This window comes from Staurois parvus, unplaced genomic scaffold, assembly GCF_062004578.1.
Source record: "Staurois parvus isolate SC_StPar_1 unplaced genomic scaffold, SC_StPar_1.0 ptg000892l, whole genome shotgun sequence".
Lineage (NCBI taxonomy): Eukaryota > Metazoa > Chordata > Amphibia > Anura > Ranidae > Staurois > Staurois parvus.
The window spans coordinates 35,203-53,140 of record NW_028318688.1 but is presented as its reverse complement, the minus strand read 5'-3'; positions in this window follow the sequence as shown (position 1 = coordinate 53,140).

Sequence of the window (17,938 nt, the reverse complement as noted above, 5' to 3'; positions counted from 1 at the left end):
GAGGGTATGTGACCCCCCCTGAAATGTACATGCTATCTTCTTTTGCAGGAGGAGTGAGACTTATAGCTTGCTATGCAGAACTAGCACACCTATAGATTCAATGCCCACCGAACGTAAAAGAAGTAAGCATTTCCCCAACAATGACTGCTTACTTCTTTTACGTTCGGTGTGCATTGAATCTGTAGTTGTGCTAGTTCTGCATAGCAAGCTATAAGTCTCACTCCTCCTGCAAAAGAAGATAGCGTGTACATTTCAGGGGGGGGGGTCACATACCCTCCCTTGAGAAATGGGTATGCGACCCCAAAGCCTTGGGTTAGAGCACCCCATTTCTTTCTGGTCTACTGCACCATTGGTAATTGTTTTGCACCACTTTGGTTCTTTGCTCTGGCCATGTGATTTGTATGGATTAGCAGTCATTGTTGGGTAAATGCTTACTTCTTTTACGTTCGGTGTGCATTGAATCTATAGGTGTGCTAGTTCTGCATAGCAAGCTAGAAGTCTCACTCCTCCTGCTCTATCAGTTTTATAAACGTGCGTCAATAAAAAAATCTTATAGTGAAGTGTGGTCATCCACTATTTTGCTTGCTGGTCCTTCAGTGATGAGCTACTGCAGGTAGCACTATGGCCCATTGGTCACGATCTACTGTAGCAATGGATTTTATGGTGAGTATGAAAGCCCCGATTGTTGAAGTCCTTGCACTTTCTTTGCTTTGTTTTTCCCTGTATTTTTTTTTGTGGTTTACAAAGGGACAATCTTATCGCTTTTATCAGTATCTCTAAACTCACTTGCTTTCATAAAGAAGGATTAGAGCAGCGAAGGTGGCACCGACCGGAGTCAGTTCTGGGAGTTCCAGGTACATGTGGCAGCCGGGCACACAAGGCCCCTATTATGGTGCTGTCAGTGACTGGTAATATCACCGGTCTCTCTCTCTATCAGCTCTGACACTTCACCCGCCTCCATACATAGAGCGCTGTTAGTCACATGCAATGAATAGCAGCAAATGTTTGGACTGACTTTTTCCATTTTGTACTTGAGAAGATGACAGGTCCTCACTTAACCTGATTAAAAGCCAAGCGTTGTGTGCCAGCGGAGAACATTAACCCCCGCCGCAGGGAACATCCCTAACTCGGAGGAAGATTTTCCCTGAAATACAGCTCAGTGGAACATACCTTAGTACAGTGGTTCTCAACCTTCCTAATGCCGCGACCCTTTAATACAGTTCCTTATGTTGTGGTGACCCCCAACCATGAAATTATTTATCCAGTAATTATAATTCATGAAGTGTCGTTTTACCTCCAATACTGCTGCTTTCAACACAGTAGCTGCTTTTAACAGAATAGCTGCTTTCTACACAGTAGCTGCTCTTTACACATTGGAAATATGTGTTTTCTGATGGTCTTAGGGGACCCCTGTGAAAGGGTCGTTTGACCCCCAAAGGGGTTGCGACCCACAGGTTGAGAACCACTGCCTTAGTAGAAGTAAAGCCCGATCTGAATGACATTACTTTGTTAATGCAGTGTACCATAAACCAATGATTCCTAACTCTATTGGGACCAGGACTCTTCCAGCTCTTTCAAAACCTTCCATGCCCCAACAGTGAAAAAAAGTTAATTCTCACACAGTAAACAAAAAGGAATGCAAAATATGTACTGATATGCTGGAAGGCTCTGGATAGGGTTGTGTGTCACTGTAGAGGGACTGGAGGCTTCAGAGGAGCATTGTGAGAGACTGGAGGGCACTGTGGGAAATATCAGGGTTCTGGAGTGAGTCAGATGACTCTGGAGAAGACTTGGTGGCCATTTAGGAGATGTGCTTTCTGGAGGGGGCTGGGGGCCTGTCTAGGAGGCTGGGGACTATGGAGGAGAACTGTGGGAGACTGGAGGGCACTGTGGGAAATATCAGGGTTCTGGAGTGAGATGACTCTGGAGAAGACTTGGTGGCCATTTAGGAGATGTGCTTTCTGGAGGGGGCTGGGGGCCTGTCTAGGAGGCTGGGGACTTTGGAGGAGAACTGTGGGAGACTGGAGGGCACTGTGGGAGATATCAGGGTTCTAGAGCAGGTTCGAGGACTCTGGAGAAGACCTATATAAACAAATAGGAATGCAAAATATGTACTGATATGTTGGAAGGCTCTGGTTGGGATGGCTGTCACTGTTGGAGTTATTGGGGTTCTGGAATGGGTTAGAGGACTCTGGAGCAGACTTTGTGCCCCTGTAGGGGATGGATTCTCTTAAGGGGGCTGTGGTCTCTGAAGGTGATAGGGGGCCTGTCTAGGAGGTTGGGGAATTGGAGGAGCACTGTGGGAGACTGGAGGGCACTGTAGGAGATATCAGGATTCTAGAGTGGGTTAGAGGACTCTGGAGAAGACTTGATTGTCCTATAAGGAATGAGATCTCTGGAGGGGGCTGAGGTCTCTGGAGGGGATAGGGGTCCTGTCAAGGAGGCTGGGGGCTTTGGAAGAGCATTGTGGGAGACTGGAGGGCACTGTGGGAGATATCAGGGTTCTAGAGTGGGTTAATTTGAGGACTCTGGAGGAGACTTGGTGGCCCTGTAGGGGGATGATGTTTCCAGAGGAGACTGTCTTGGAGGCTGGGGACTTTGAAGGAGCACTGTGGGAGACTTGAGGGCACTGTGGGCGATATCAGGGTTTTGAAATGGGTTATAGGGCTCTATAGAAGACAAAGTTGCCCTGTAGGGATTGAGGTTTCTAGAGGGGGCTGGGGTCTCTGGAGGGTGCAGGGGGCCTATGTAGGAGGCTGGGGGCTTTGGAGGAGCACTGTAAGAGACTGGAAGGCACTGTGGGAGATATCAGGGTTCTGGAGTGGGTTAGAGGACTCTAGAGGAGACTTGGTGTAGGGGATGAGGTTTCTTCTAGAAGCCTGAGAGCTTTTGAGGGGCACTATGGGAGATATCATGTTCTGGATGGGGGAAGAGGACTCTGGAGAAGACTTGGTTAGCTTATAGGGGATGAGGTTTCTGCAGGGGGTTGGGGTTTCTGAAGGAGGCTTGGGATCTGTCTAGGAAGCTGGAGGCTTTGCAGAGGCTCTGTGGGAGGCTGGATGGCAGTGTGGGAGTTTAAGGCACATTGAAAGACACTGTTGGAGGTTAAGGGCCTTTTGGATTGTGGGGGGCTTAGGGCTTTTAAGGGCACTGTGAGAGGTTGAGAAGCACGGTGGACCACTGTAGGAGTTTGGGAGGCACTATGGGAGCTGGGATGCACTGTGAGTGGGTAAGGGATCTACAACTGCCTGGAGGTCCAGGGGGGAGGGATCCTGTGGTCCAGCAGTTGAGAATCACTGTTTTCACCTTTCTTCCTTCTTTTTTTGTGCTTTAGTGTGGGGCAGTGTGGGGACTGAGTGCTCTCTGGGGGCCTCTGTTGGAGGTTGAGGGGCACTAGAGGGCTCTGTGGGAGGTTGAGGGGCACTAGGGGCCTCTGTGGGAGGTTGAGGGGCACTAGGGGCCTCTGTGGGAGGATGAGGGGCACTATGAGAGCCAATGTGGAAGTTTAAAGTATCTACAACTGGATGCGGGTTCAGGGGGAAGGAGACTGTGGCCCTAGCAGTTGAGAACAACTGTCATAAACAACTGCTACTTAAAAAAAAAAAAAATTTTCACCTTTTTTCATCCTTGTTTTGCATTTCAGTGCTGCTGATCCCATGCAGCCTCTCTGCAGCCACTTCATGTCTACATGCATGCCAACAATGGCTGCCTGCCATTTCTTACACCCCGGTCACATCAAACCCGACTTTATCCACCTCACGTCCAGCCGCTGTATATAAACAGCCGGACGGTGGCAGTGCAGGGGTAGGTTGCCGTTCATAAATGGCGCCCACCATTTTGGATTGTGCTCCCTGGGAGCGTGCGTCACCGTGATCTGGTGCTCTGGTCCGGAGGACACAGTGGAACACCGATCACTGTATGGGACCTCTGTGCGAGGTCCCGATCATGTGATCACTGATTGGCCAATCAGTGATCACATGAATAGGTGTAAGCAAGATGTCACTTCTGACATCATTGCTTACTACGTGTGAAATCTGTGAATGATCACAGAGGTCACATGGTACAGGGCTATTCACAACAACCTTGTGCCATGTGACAAGCTGTGACCAATCACAGCTCACACAGTATTTTTCAATGGCTGCAAGAATGCAGCCAGAGGGAAGGAGAAATTATTGCTTTTATAGCCTTTATGGGTGTAAAAAAAAATAAATTCATCACCCCCAAGTAGTACAGTGTCACTATGGTGACACTGTACTGCTAGGGTGACAGTATGTTAAAAAAAAACATAAATAATAAACAAAAAATAGAAATGTAAAAAATTTTTTTTTTAAATTATACCTTTTGGTTATAAACTAATTTTTTTTTTCACTAAAAAGATAACTGAATAAATTTTGGCCAAGATTTATGAAGAAAGATTTATTTGCAAAATTTTATAAGAAAAACACTTTTTTTTCAAAATGTTTGGACTTTTTATTTATGTAGCAAAAAAAAAAAAAATCCCAGCGGTGAATAAATACCACCAAAATAAAGTTTAATCTGTCTCAAAAAAATGCTAAAAAATTCATATGGGTACAGTGTTGCATGACCGCGCAATTGTCATTCAAAGTGTGATAGCGCTGAAAGCTGAAAATTGGCCTGAATTGGAAGGGGGGTGAGAGCGTCCGGACCGGAAGGGGGGTGAGAGCGTCCGGACCGGAAGGGGGGTGAGAGCGTCCGGACCGGAAGGGGGGTGAGAGCGTCCGGACCGGAAGGGGGGTGAGAGCGTCCGGACCGGAAGGGGGGTGAGAGCGTCCGGACCGGAAGGGGGGTGAGAGCGTCCGGACCGGAAGGGGGGTGAGAGCGTCCGGACCGGAAGGGGGTGAGAGCGTCCGGACTGAAAGTGGTTAAAATTGTGCAACTTACAGCGAAGTCGCACGATTTCAAAGTCGGGGAACCTGCCGATTTCAAATGTGATTTGCAAGATATCTGACACAGCTGTCTATGCAAATCGCACCACAAGTCGTGCATGTACTACTTTATAAATTGGTGCGGCTCCAACCAAGTCGGAACCGCACCAATAGGAAAGCTTTAATTGCAGACGATAGAGTGCGAGTTGGCATGCGATTTGCAAGTTACATGGCATGGAAATCGCATGCCAAGTCGCATCCATTGTGACCGGGTGTTAGGCCAGGTTTCCCGATGGTGACAGCAGTGGCTCATGACTGCATATTGCGATGAAATGTTCCCATCAGAAGCCCATGTGACAACGCAGGGGCACAATAAGGGAAAGGGTGTTGTCACCCTATGGCAGGAAGTGACTGAACTAGGACGCTCATGGCAGAATCACCAGCGATTATTGTAAGAAAATGTGGAAAATGACTTTTAATCTTGCGTTCATGTTTTTTTCCTGGGTTTCCATGAACTTTAACCCTTTCAGCAACTTCACTCAGGAGACCTGCGCTATACATTGCAATCACGGCGTAGTCACAGCCAGCATGTTTCTGGATGCAATGAAGGCAAAATGCCCCAATGAGTGATAAAAAACTTTATTGTTCCAGGACAAACATCTAGAAGCCCCACCTGGGACCTCTGCTGCTGACGCGTTTTACCCAGGACTGGGCTCAATGGTAGAAATCTCTGCACTCCGAATAGATGTGATGCTAATTCCACTTTAATGTAGGCGATCTGTGAGAGAGACGGCTGCTTAATCCATTCCTGGAAGTTAAATTTGAATTGGCTCCCCCATCCCCCCCCCCATGGCGCATGTGTCATCTTTACCATTCCCAACGCTCCGAGAATTGACATCCTAATTATATCCGCTGCGATCATTTGAGATGTCAACAGGTAGAGACGTCTGTGCATTCCCTGACCCGGGGGGGGGCTTTATAGAAACTTTGACTGCCATGTCTGTAAAGCTGAAATCCGCGGCACAAAGACTTTCCTTAAAATATATTCCTCAGTAGCCACAATGGCTAGAAATGCACTTTGTGTGCAACAAATGTCATTACAAACCCAGATATTACCTTTTAAAAGTAGCCGTGGCATCATCACTTTGCTGTACATATCCTGTGAGAGCTGAGCTGTGGGAGGAGCCCGGCAAGCCCCACCAACCGCAGATTGCCTACAGAAAAATGACAGGAGGGGGCGGGGCAAGACCAGTCCTCCTTCACAAGGAGAGAGTGCAACCAGGGGCAGACTGGCGACTCATGGGGCCCCCGGGCAATAGGGGATCATGGGGCCCGTGTCTTCACCCACACTCAAACCACACCCAAAACAGCCTATGAGAGGTACCAGGGGCATCTCATGGGGCCCCCTACTGACCCCGGGCCCTCGGGCAGTGCCCGAGTGCCGCAATGGTCAGTCCCCCCCCCCCCCCGAGTGCCACAGTGACTGGTCTCTATTACAGGATGCTCCTGCACAGAGGAAAAGCGTTCCGTAGCATCTATGTGTATTGTTTTCTGTTGCGTTGAGCCGTATCAGTAATGTTATGTAGTATGCTGACATCTGGCGTCAATTTCGGCTCACTAAATCAGTATGTGATTGGATATCTCCCTCTGTCCCACCCTCCTGTTTCGTGCTGGTTAGTTCAGTCTAAGCTGTACCCCCCCCCTTCCCCTTGTTTCTGCCAGGTTCCCTCTGTCAGTGTTAGGGCCCATTTCACACTGGTGCGCTTTTGCTGCCTTTCCAGCGCATCAAAATGAAACCCCTTTAAATCCTATGTGACGTTTCACATTACTGCATTTGGGTTGCGGTCTGAAAAGTCCTACAGTGAAGAAGTTGTGTTTTTGGTGCACTTTTGAAAAGTGCACCAAAGATGCAGTATATACAGTGAAGGAAATGCGTATTTGCACCCCTGCTGATGTTGAATGTTCGCCCCTCACACAGAAATGATCGGTCTACAAATCGAATGTTCGGTGTATTGTAACACTGAGAGACAGAATACAACAACAAATTCAGCAGAAATGCGTCTAACAAATTATGTTTGTTTGATTGCTCCTGTGGACAGGTGTCTTTTATACAGGTAACACAATGAGATTAGCAGCACTCCCTTTAAGAGACTGCTTCTAATCTCAGCTTGTTATCTGTATGAAAGACACCTGGTAGCCAGAAATCCTGCTGAATGATAGGGGATCAAATACTTATTTCCCTCATGAACATGCAGATCAGTCATCATTTGTTAGACGCATTTCTGCTGAATTTGTTGTTTTATTCTGTCTCTCAGTGTTACAATACACCGAACATTCGATTTTTAGACCGATCATTTCTTTGTGAGGGGCAAACATTCAACATCAGCAGGGGAGCAAATACACATTTCCTTCACTGTATATACTGCATCTTTGGTGCGCTTTTCAAAAGTGCACCAAAAACACAACACAACCCAGGGTGCGTTTTTAATTGCATTTTTGGGGTTACATTTTTTTTTTTAGAAAGATGCTGGTTGTTAAGGAGCCGACAGCTGAATAGTGAATAGCTGGTTGTTAGGGAGCTGACAGCTGAATAGTGAATAGCTGGTTGTTAAGGAGCTGACAGTGAATAGCTGATTGTTAAGGAGCTGACAGCTGAACAGTGAATAGCTGGTTGTTAAGGAGCTGACAGCTGAACAGTGAATAGCTGGTTGTTAAGGAGCTGACAGCTGAACAGTGAATAGCTGGTTGTTAAGGAGCTGACAGCTGAACAGTGAATAGCTGGTTGTTAAGGAGCCGACAGCTGAACAGTGAATAGCTGGTTGTTAAGGAGCCGACAGCTGAACGGTGAATAGCTGGTTGTTAAGGAGCCGACAGCTGAACGGTGAATAGCTGGTTAAGGAGCTGACAGCTGAAAAGTGAATAGCTGGTTGTTAAGGAGCCGACAGCTGAATAGTGAATAGCTGGTTGTTAAGGAGCCGACAGCTGAACAGTGAATGGCTGGTTGTTAAGGAGCCGACAGCTGAAAAGTGAATAGCTGGTTGTTAAGGAGCCGACAGCTGAACAGTGAATAGCTGGTTGTTAAGGAGCCGACAGCTGAAAAGTGAATAGCTGGTTGCTAAGGAGCCGACAGCTGAACAGTGAATAGCTGGTTGTTAAGGAGCCGACAGCTGAATAGTGAATAGCTGGTTGTTAAGGAGCCGGCAGATGCCCACGTCCTTTACAACTAGCTGATAGCTACGCAGAGACTACCCCACCCCCCAGGAATGCCGCTCTGCAGTGTGGAGGAATTGGTCCAGTCAGCCAACATTCACAGAGCTGCCGGGTCTGTTCCCTGCTGTCCCAGCCAGTCGTCCTGCCTCCCACCGTGGAGGTACAGAGGTGTATTGTGTAGCTATCTGCTGGTTGTTAAGGATGTTGGCAGGGTGCTGGCTACATAACAACCAGTGAATAGCAGAGCCAGCACCCGCCAGCGTTCTTAGCAACCAGCTTTTCACTGTATATGCGTTGCGTTACATTTTTAATGCAATGCTTTTAAAAAGGTGCTATGCGTGTTTTGAAAGTTCTGCAGAGTGAAAGCCCCCCTAGTTCTTCACAGGGCTTAGGAAAGTCAGTATCTTCTTACTTTACTTTAAAAGACAAAAAAAAAAAACCCAGAAAAGTCCTCTGTACTGCAATTATCTGAAGTACATTTGTGCTAGATTTAACCTCTGTGTCTGATTGAAGAGTTAATATGCCTGTGGATGGTGCCAAGTCAGCAAGTGACCATAGGCTCTGGATCTAATGAGGTATGTCAAAGCATAAGAACAGAACATAAAGCGTCACGCTGGATTGCTGCACAGATCTGGAAGAAATACACCAAGCAAACCAAGATTCAGGGAAGAATACACGACTTTCGTATTCAGACAATATCTGCTAATTCTAGTGGAGTGCCCTCCTGGCTGGTGCAGGCTAAGGAAAATGTAGTGCAGCTCCTCAGTGGAGCAGGGGTTGAATGTTCTGGCTGGCTTAGTGTCTCAAAGGCTGCTGCTCTGATTACCTCCCCTTGTATTCTAGAGAATGAGAATATTTATGGAGATCCAACCAATCCCTAGGGAGGTATGTCCAGTAGGTGGCTGGAGAGCTCATACATAGCCTGAGGCAGAAGGGAGGAGAGAGTTCCTGTGTCCAGTCCTGCCAGTGGAGACGCCCTTGGGGCAGAATTGCTGGAGGAGCCACTTAGAAATCTCCGAGATCCCACCTGGCGCTTTCGCTGGGGGGGGGGGGGGGCTGTTTGCAAAGTCTGTTCCTGGAGTCGCTTTGGATCTGGAGGAGATCACTGGAGAGTACCAGGAGGACGTTGAGGGTGTGTTCAGCTGTCCTATGGTGGTGTGAGCCTGTGTCTGAAGAATATGTTCTAAATAGTTAGAACTGGCAAAGTAGAGTACATTGTGGTGCACACATTTGTAAACGGTCACATGTTACTGCAACACAATAGTGTGTACAATCAGTTACATACATAGTTACATAGTTAGTCTGGCTGAAAAAAGACAAAAGTCCATCTAGTTCAAACAAAAAAAAAAGTTACAATCCTACACCCACAGTTGATCCAGAGGAAGGAAAATAACCCAGCAAAGCACGATCCAATTTGCTCCTGCAGGGAAAAATTCCTTCCTGATCCCCCGTGAGGCAATCGGATATTCCCTGGATCAACTTTCCCTATAAATGTTATATCCAGTTATATTCTGTGTATCCAAGAAAGGATCCAGGACTTTCCTACAGCAATCCACTGAGCTGGCCACAACCAACTCTTGAGGGAGTCTATTCCACATTCTCACAGCTCTTACTGTGAAGAAACCTTTCCGTGTTTGGAGATTACATTTCTTTTCCTCCAGACGTAAAGAGCGCCTCCTTGTCCTCTGTGATGACCTCAGGGTGAATAACTACACCGAGTTCACTATATGAACCACTGATGTATTTATACATGGAGATCATATCCCCCTTATGTATTTATACATGGAGATCATATCCCCCCTTATGTATTATACATGGAGATCATATCCCCCCTTATGTATTATACATGGAGATCATATCCCCCCCTTATGTATTATACATGGAGATCATATCCCCCCTTATGTATTATACATGGAGATCATATCCCCTTATGTATTATACATGGAGATCATATCCCCCCCTTATGTATTATACATGGAGACCATAACCCCCCTTATGTATTATATATGGAGATCATATCCCCCCTTATGTATTATACATGGTGATCATATCCCCCCCCCCCTTATGTATTATACATGGTGATCATATCCCCCCCTTATGTATTATACATGGTGATCATATCCCCCCCTTATGTATTATACATGGAGATCATATCCCCCCTTATGTATTATACATGGTGATCATATCCCCCCCCCTTATGTATTATACATTGTGATCATATCCCCCCCCCCTTATGTATTATACATGGTGATCATATCCCCCCCTTATGTATTATACATGGAGATCATATCCCCCCTTATGTATTATACATGGTGATCATATCCCCCCCTTATGTATTATACATGGTGATCATATCCCCCCCTTATGTATTATACATGGAGATCATATCCCCCCTTATGTATTATACATGGTGATCATATCCCCCCTTATGTATTATACATGGAGATCATATCCCCCCTTATGTATTATACATGGAGATCATATCCCCCTTATGTATTATACATGGAGATCATATCCCCCCTTATGTATTATACATGGAGATCATATCCCCCCCTTATGTATTATACATGGAGATCATATCCCCCCTTATGTATTATACATGGAGATCATATCCCCCTTATGTATTATACATGGAGATCATATCCCCCCTTATGTATTATACATGGAGATCATATCCCCCTTATGTATTATACATGGAGATCATATCCCCCCTTATGTATTATACATGGAGATCATATCCCCCTTATGTATTATACATGGAGATCATATCCCCCCTTATGTATTATACATGGAGATCATATCCCCCCCCCTTATGTATTATACATGGAGATCATATCCCCCCTTATGTATTATACATGGAGATCATATCCCCCCTTATGTATTATACATGGAGATCATATCCCCCCCTTATGTATTATACATGGAGATCATATCCCCCCTTATGTATTATACATGGAGATCATATCCCCCCTTATGTATTATACATGGTGATCATATCCCCCCCCCCCTTATGTATTATACATGGTGATCATATCCCCCCTTATGTATTATACATGGAGATCATATCCCCCCCTTATGTATTATACATGGTGATCATATCCCCCCCTTATGTATTATACATGGTGATCATATCCCCCCCTTATGTATTATACATGGAGATCATATCCCCCTTATGTATTATACATGGAGATCATATCCCCCTTATGTATTATACATGGAGATCATATCCCCCCTTATGTATTATACATGGAGATCATATCCCCCCCTTATATATTATACATGGAGATCATATCCCCCCTTATGTATTATACATGGAGATCATATCCCCCTTATGTATTATACATGGAGATCATATCCCCCCTTATGTATTATACATGGTGATCATATCCCCCCTTATGTATTATACATGGAGATCATATCCCCCTTATGTATTATACATGGAGATCATATCCCCCCTTATGTATTATACATGGTGATCATATCCCCCCCTTATGTATTATACATGGTGATCATATCCCCCCTTATGTATTATACATGGAGATCATATCCCCCCTTATGTATTATACATGGAGATCATATCCCCCCTTATGTATTATACATGGAGATCATATCCCCCCTTATGTATTATACATGGAGATCATATCCCCCCTTATGTATTATACATGGAGATCATATCCCCCTTATGTATTATACATGGTGATCATATCCCCCCTTATGTATTATACATGGAGATCATATCCCCCTTATGTATTATACATGGAGATCATATCCCCCCTTATGTATTATACATGGTGATCATATCCCCCCCTTATGTATTATACATGGTGATCATATCCCCCCTTATGTATTATACATGGAGATCATATCCCCCCTTATGTATTATACATGGAGATCATATCCCCCCTTATATATTATACATGGAGATCATATCCCCCCTTATGTATTATACATGGAGATCATATCCCCCCTTATGTATTATACATGGAGATCATATCCCCCCTTATGTATTATACATGGAGATCATATCCCCCTTATGTATTATACATGGAGATCATATCCCCCCTTATGTATTATACATGGAGATCATATCCCCCTTATGTATTATACATGGAGATCATATCCCCCCTTATATATTATACATGGAGATCATATCCCCCCTTATGTATTATACATGGAGATCATATCCCCCCTTATGTATTATACATGGAGATCATATCCCCCCTTATGTATTATACATGGAGATCATATCCCCCTTATGTATTATACATGGTGATCATATCCCCCCTTATGTATTATACATGGAGATCATATCCCCCCCCCCCTTATGTATTATACATGGAGATCATATCCCCCCTTATGTATTATACATGGAGATCATATCCCCCCTTATGTATTATACATGGAGATCATATCCCCCCTTATGTATTATACATGGAGATCATATCCCCCCTTATGTATTATACATGGAGATCATATCCCCCCTTATGTATTATACATGGAGATCATATCCCCCCTTATGTATTATACATGGAGATCATATCCCCCCTTATGTATTATACATGGAGATCATATCCCCCTTATGTATTATACATGGAGATCATATCCCCCCTTATGTATTATACATGGTGATCATATCCCCCCTTATGTATTATACATGGAGATCATATCCCCCCTTATGTATTATACATGGAGATCATATCCCCCCTTATGTATTATACATGGAGATCATATCCCCCCCTTATGTATTATACATGGTGATCACATGTGAATGCTTTGCATTTGCGCGTGTGTGTTGGGGGTTACGGGGTTTTTTTTAATTTTTTTTTTTATTAATTATTTTTCTTTATTTTATTTCATATTTTCAACTCTTTGAAAAAAAAATTGAAGGCCCCCCAGCCCCAAGCCCCCACATATATGCATGGACATAAAAACACACACAGGGGTGAGAACAATAATTCTAGAACAAGACCTCCTCCACAACACCAAGCTGATGACCTATAAGGGGCGTATGAAGCATCGCCTATAGAAAATACAGGGGGCTGAAGGTTGTCACCATTTCATAGGCGCACACAGATTGAAGGTTTGACATGTTTGGTATCTTCATCGTCTTTTATATTCATCAAAAATGAGGGCAATTTCTTCTTCTTATTATTATTATTATACAGGATTTATGGAGTGCCAACAGTTTGCTCAGCATCAGGGGCGGACTGACCATTCGAGCACTTGGGCACAGCCTGAGGGCCCGGGGTCAGTAAGGGGCCCTATGAGATGCCCCTGGTACCTTTTATAGGTTTTTTTGGGTGTGGGCGAGGACAAGGGGGCCCCATGATCCCCTATTGCCCAGGGGCCCCATGAGTTGTCAGTCCGCCCCTGCTCAACAATTTACTATGTGAGGGCAGACAGTACTATTACAATACAAATGAATAAAATGAATACAGGAGGGATCAGAGGGCCCTGCTCCACAGAGCTTACAATCTAAGGGGGAGGGTCAAGAGATACAATAACAGTGGGGGATGGGCTGACAGACAAAATACATGTACAGTTGCTAGGTGGGGGCAGGATAATTTGTGTTTGTTTGCCCTACAATTCACTTTAGTGTGTTTTTGCGTTTCCTAGACCCTTGTGGTAATATCGTGCGACATAAAAAATTGGAACTATTTATTCTATTATTCTAGGTCAGGGGTGTCAAACTGAAGGCCCTCCAGGTGTTCCGAAACTACAAGTCCCATCATGCCTCTGCCTTTGGGAGTCATGCTTGTAACTGTCAATCTTGCAATGCCTCATGGGATAACAGCTGGAGGGTCGCCAGTTTGACACCCGTGGTCTAGGGCAGGGACGGACTTACCATTCGTGCACTGCCCGAGGGCCTGGGGTCAGTAGGGGGCCCCATGAAATGCCCCTGGTACCTTTTATAGGCGTTTTTGGGTGTGATTTGAGTGTGGGAAAGGACACAGGGGCCCCATGATCCCCTATTGCCCAGGGGGCCCCATGAGTTGTTAGTCCGCCCCTGGTCTAGGGTGTCTGCTTTCAGAAAATATATCATGGTTGGGGGGTTTGTGTAATCTTCAGGCCTAAAATGATTTTTTTTTTTAAATGGCCCTGGCAGAGAAAGTGTTAAAGCAGAACTAAACCCTCCTATCCTTTTCAGCCAAGGAAGCTGCCATCTTGCCATGTTTGATCTGCAACCGCCATGATGCTGCACATGTGATCAGTTATGACACCTGCCATTGGCAGTTTGGCTGAGAGCACAAGCACATGTGACAGAATTCCCAGCATTCCAGGAATGGAACTTTTTTGAATCTGTTAAATCGATGGGTTTAGTTCCGCTTCAGCCCGGCTTCACACTGATGCGGTGCAGAATTCACAGCGTTTTCTGTGCGAATTCCGCACCGCATCAGAATCGCACCCCGTTCATGCGAACCGCTGCGGGTGTGTATGTTCAGTTAACAACACCCTTAAAGCGGTGCGACGTGCAGAATTGGATCACATAGGTGTGAATACCCGTGTGATCCGATTCTAGTGCAGACTCAAAAAAAGGGTGCTGCACATTTCGGGTGCGGTGCGAATAGAGCCGTACAAAATGTACGGCTCCGATCACACCGCATACAAATCGCATGTGATTGGCACAGGAATGCAGTGCAGTTCCTGTGTGAATCACATGCGATATTCCGCACCGCATATACAGTATGTGAACCCGGGCTTAACCTATTTACTATAAGAAGGGGTCTAATAAGCTCCCTATGTGATAGTAATTGGCAGTTGATGGAGACATCCAGGCTGATTAGATCTCCAATGCCCCCCCCCACCCTCTGTCTGAACACATGACCGTGCTTGCTGCACATGCAGCCTTTTAGCTGGGATTTTGACAGATGTGAACCAGAAGTGCTCAAAGGCTGAGCACTTCCAGGTTCACACTCTGCAGAGGAGATCAGGGATCAGTAGTTTCTCAGTGCCCTGCAGCTCACCGTCCTGACAGCATTGGTAGTGACCCAGGGAGAGCCCAGGAACCAATGAGGAGACGGGGACGGCACATAATCAGTTATCAGGCAGCAGCAGGGGCGGACTGACCATTTGGAAAATCGGGCACTGCCCGAGGGCCCGGGGCCAGTAGGGGGCCCCATGAGATGCCCCTGGTACCTTTTTCATAGACTTTTTTGAGTTTGGGCAAGGACACAGGGGCCCCATGATCCCCTATTGCCCGGGGGCCCCATGAGTTGTCAGTCCGCCCCTGGGCAGCAGGCCAGGTCCTCACATTTACTGCAGCTGTGAGCTGGTTTTTGTAACCTCTGGACGTACCAGACTCATCAAAGAAGTTGAATGCGATGTTCATAGACCACACAAGGGGGACTGGATCTCAATAAAGTGGAGTTGCACTTTAATTTAACCACTTGCCCTCCGCCCTATAGCAGAAGTACTACAGGGCTGCACAAAATCATGTATATGTACACAAGATTTCCATCTCCAGGTAGGGGGCACATGCGCACCACCCTACCCGTGCCGCTGTTGGTGGCTAGGGATGTCAATCACCAGGTCCCGGCCGGCACTCAGCAATAATTGGGTAAAGCTGACAGGGGAGAGACCTGCGTGAAAAGAGCACAGCTCTCTCCCCTATCAGCAAGGACATGCTGCTTTGTATCTCTCTGCACAGCAGTCACTGGGGATGCCAGTAGCAGTTAGTTAGTCCCCCCCCCCCCAGTGTCAGATTGCACGCCGCAGTCCCGCTATAACCCTAGGTTCGCAGCTATGCGGCCGTGCGGGCCGCATTTTGCTCGGGCACGAGAGCCCATTCATTTGAATGGACTCCCATGTACGTGACACGCAGGGAAGAAGTCCCTGCACTACTCTGGAAAACGCAGCCGAGGTTCCCAGTACTGTTGCGTTTCCCAGTGCGGGCGACGTGCCATTAGAACTAATGGCACCCGCCCACGGGTCCTCAATTCTCTGTGCGGTTGGTGCGGCTGCACGGATCCGCAGCGGCACCACCTGCACATATGTGAACCGGGGGTAAGTCGCTGTTCGCCGCCATTACTAGTATAAAACAAATCCCAGTATCTATACTGCCATTTGTAGACGCTATAAATTTCACGTAAACCAATTAATTTGCACGTATTGGGATTTTTTTTTTTTTATGAAGAAATTACATTAACATTTTTTTATTGGACACGTCTTATAGCAAAATGTCAAAGATATTTTTTTTTTTTTTTTGAAAAATCAAATTAAAAAAAGCCAGAGGTGATCAAAAACCACCGTAAAAAAAGCTTTATTTGTGAGGAAAAAAGGGAGATAAATTTCATTTGGGTGCAGCGTTGCATGACCACGCAATTACCAGTTAAAGTAAAGCAGCTCTGTATCGTTAAAAAAATGGCCTGGTCAGGAAGGGGGGGGGGGGGTAAATCCTGTGGAGGGTAAGTGGTTAAAGGACAACTGTGCAATGCTCACCGTCAGTCTGAAGGTCCTGGCTCAGAGGTGGCACAATCTTCCAAATCCTGCTGGCCCTCTTCTGCAGCCTCTCACTTCACCAAATTATTAAATATGAATTAATGACTGTGGGAGAGGAGACTAAGGAAATGCTTCCTTCTGCCTGCAGCAGACTAATGACATCATCTCAGCCTAGGCAGAGTCACCAACCTGCAGCTCATGAATGACAGGTGGAGATTTTCCGCTCTTTCTGTATATTGTGACCTGCCGAAATATATTTTTCGTGCAGACTTGCATCCACTTTAAACACTTGGAAGTCCGGAGAATGGAGCAACAACAAGGATGAGTTCCTAGAGGCAGGGCTGTGGATAAGGGGGTACCACCAGTCCTCCTGTCCGGGTCCCAGGCAGCTGGGTGAATCATATGTGGGCAGGGAAGGTGATCAACATTGCAGGGGGGAAATTACTGGAACCGATCCCCTGTATGGCGTTCTCTGCAGCAGCTGAAATCCGGCTTCTTCTCTCCTCCCTCCCGCTGGATTTCAGCTGCTGCAGAGAGGCATACAGGGGATCAGTTCCAGTAATTGCTTCCATGCAACACCCATCACACGTTTCCCCCTTCTGCCCAGGACCCCCTGTGTGCCCCCCACAGTACTTCCGGCTTCCCTCCTCTCCTTCCCTCTGGCAGCTGCCAGCACATAATAGGATCCTTCAGGATGGAGACTGGGGGAAGGGTTCCGTAAATATGTCACATTTACCAGCCCCTCCCTTTCCTGAATAAACACGACTGATCGCTCACTGTGTTTATTCATAACAGAAGCATAGTATACTTTTTTTGGGGAGGAGGGTGGGGGGGCTTTGTCAGGTTGGTTGTATGGGGCCCCATGGTTTCTAACAGCAGCCCAGGACCCCGTGTGCCCCCACAGTGCTGCCGGCTTCCCTCCTCTCCTTCCCACCAGAGGCTGCAAGCACATAATAGGATCCTTCAGGATGGAGACTGTGGGAAGGGTCCGGTAAATATGTCACATTTACCAGCCCCTTCCTTTCCTGAATGAACACAATTAATGATCGCTCACTGTGTTCATTCATAACAGAAGCATAGTAAACTTTTTTTTGGGGGGCCCTGTCAGGTTGGTTGTATGGGGCCCCATGGTTTCTAACAGCAGCCCAGGACCCTGTGTGCCCCCACAGTGCTGCCAGCTTTCCTCCTCTCCTTCCCACCAGAGGCTGCAAGCACATAATAGGATCCTTCAGGATGGAGACTGCGGGAAGGGTCCAGTAAATATGTCACATTTACCAGCCCCTTCCTTTCCTGAATGAACACAATTTATGATCGCTCACAGTGTTCATTCATAACAGAAGCATAGTAAACTGTTTTTTTTGGGGGGTGGGGGGCCCTGTCAGGTTGGTTGTATGGGGCCCCGT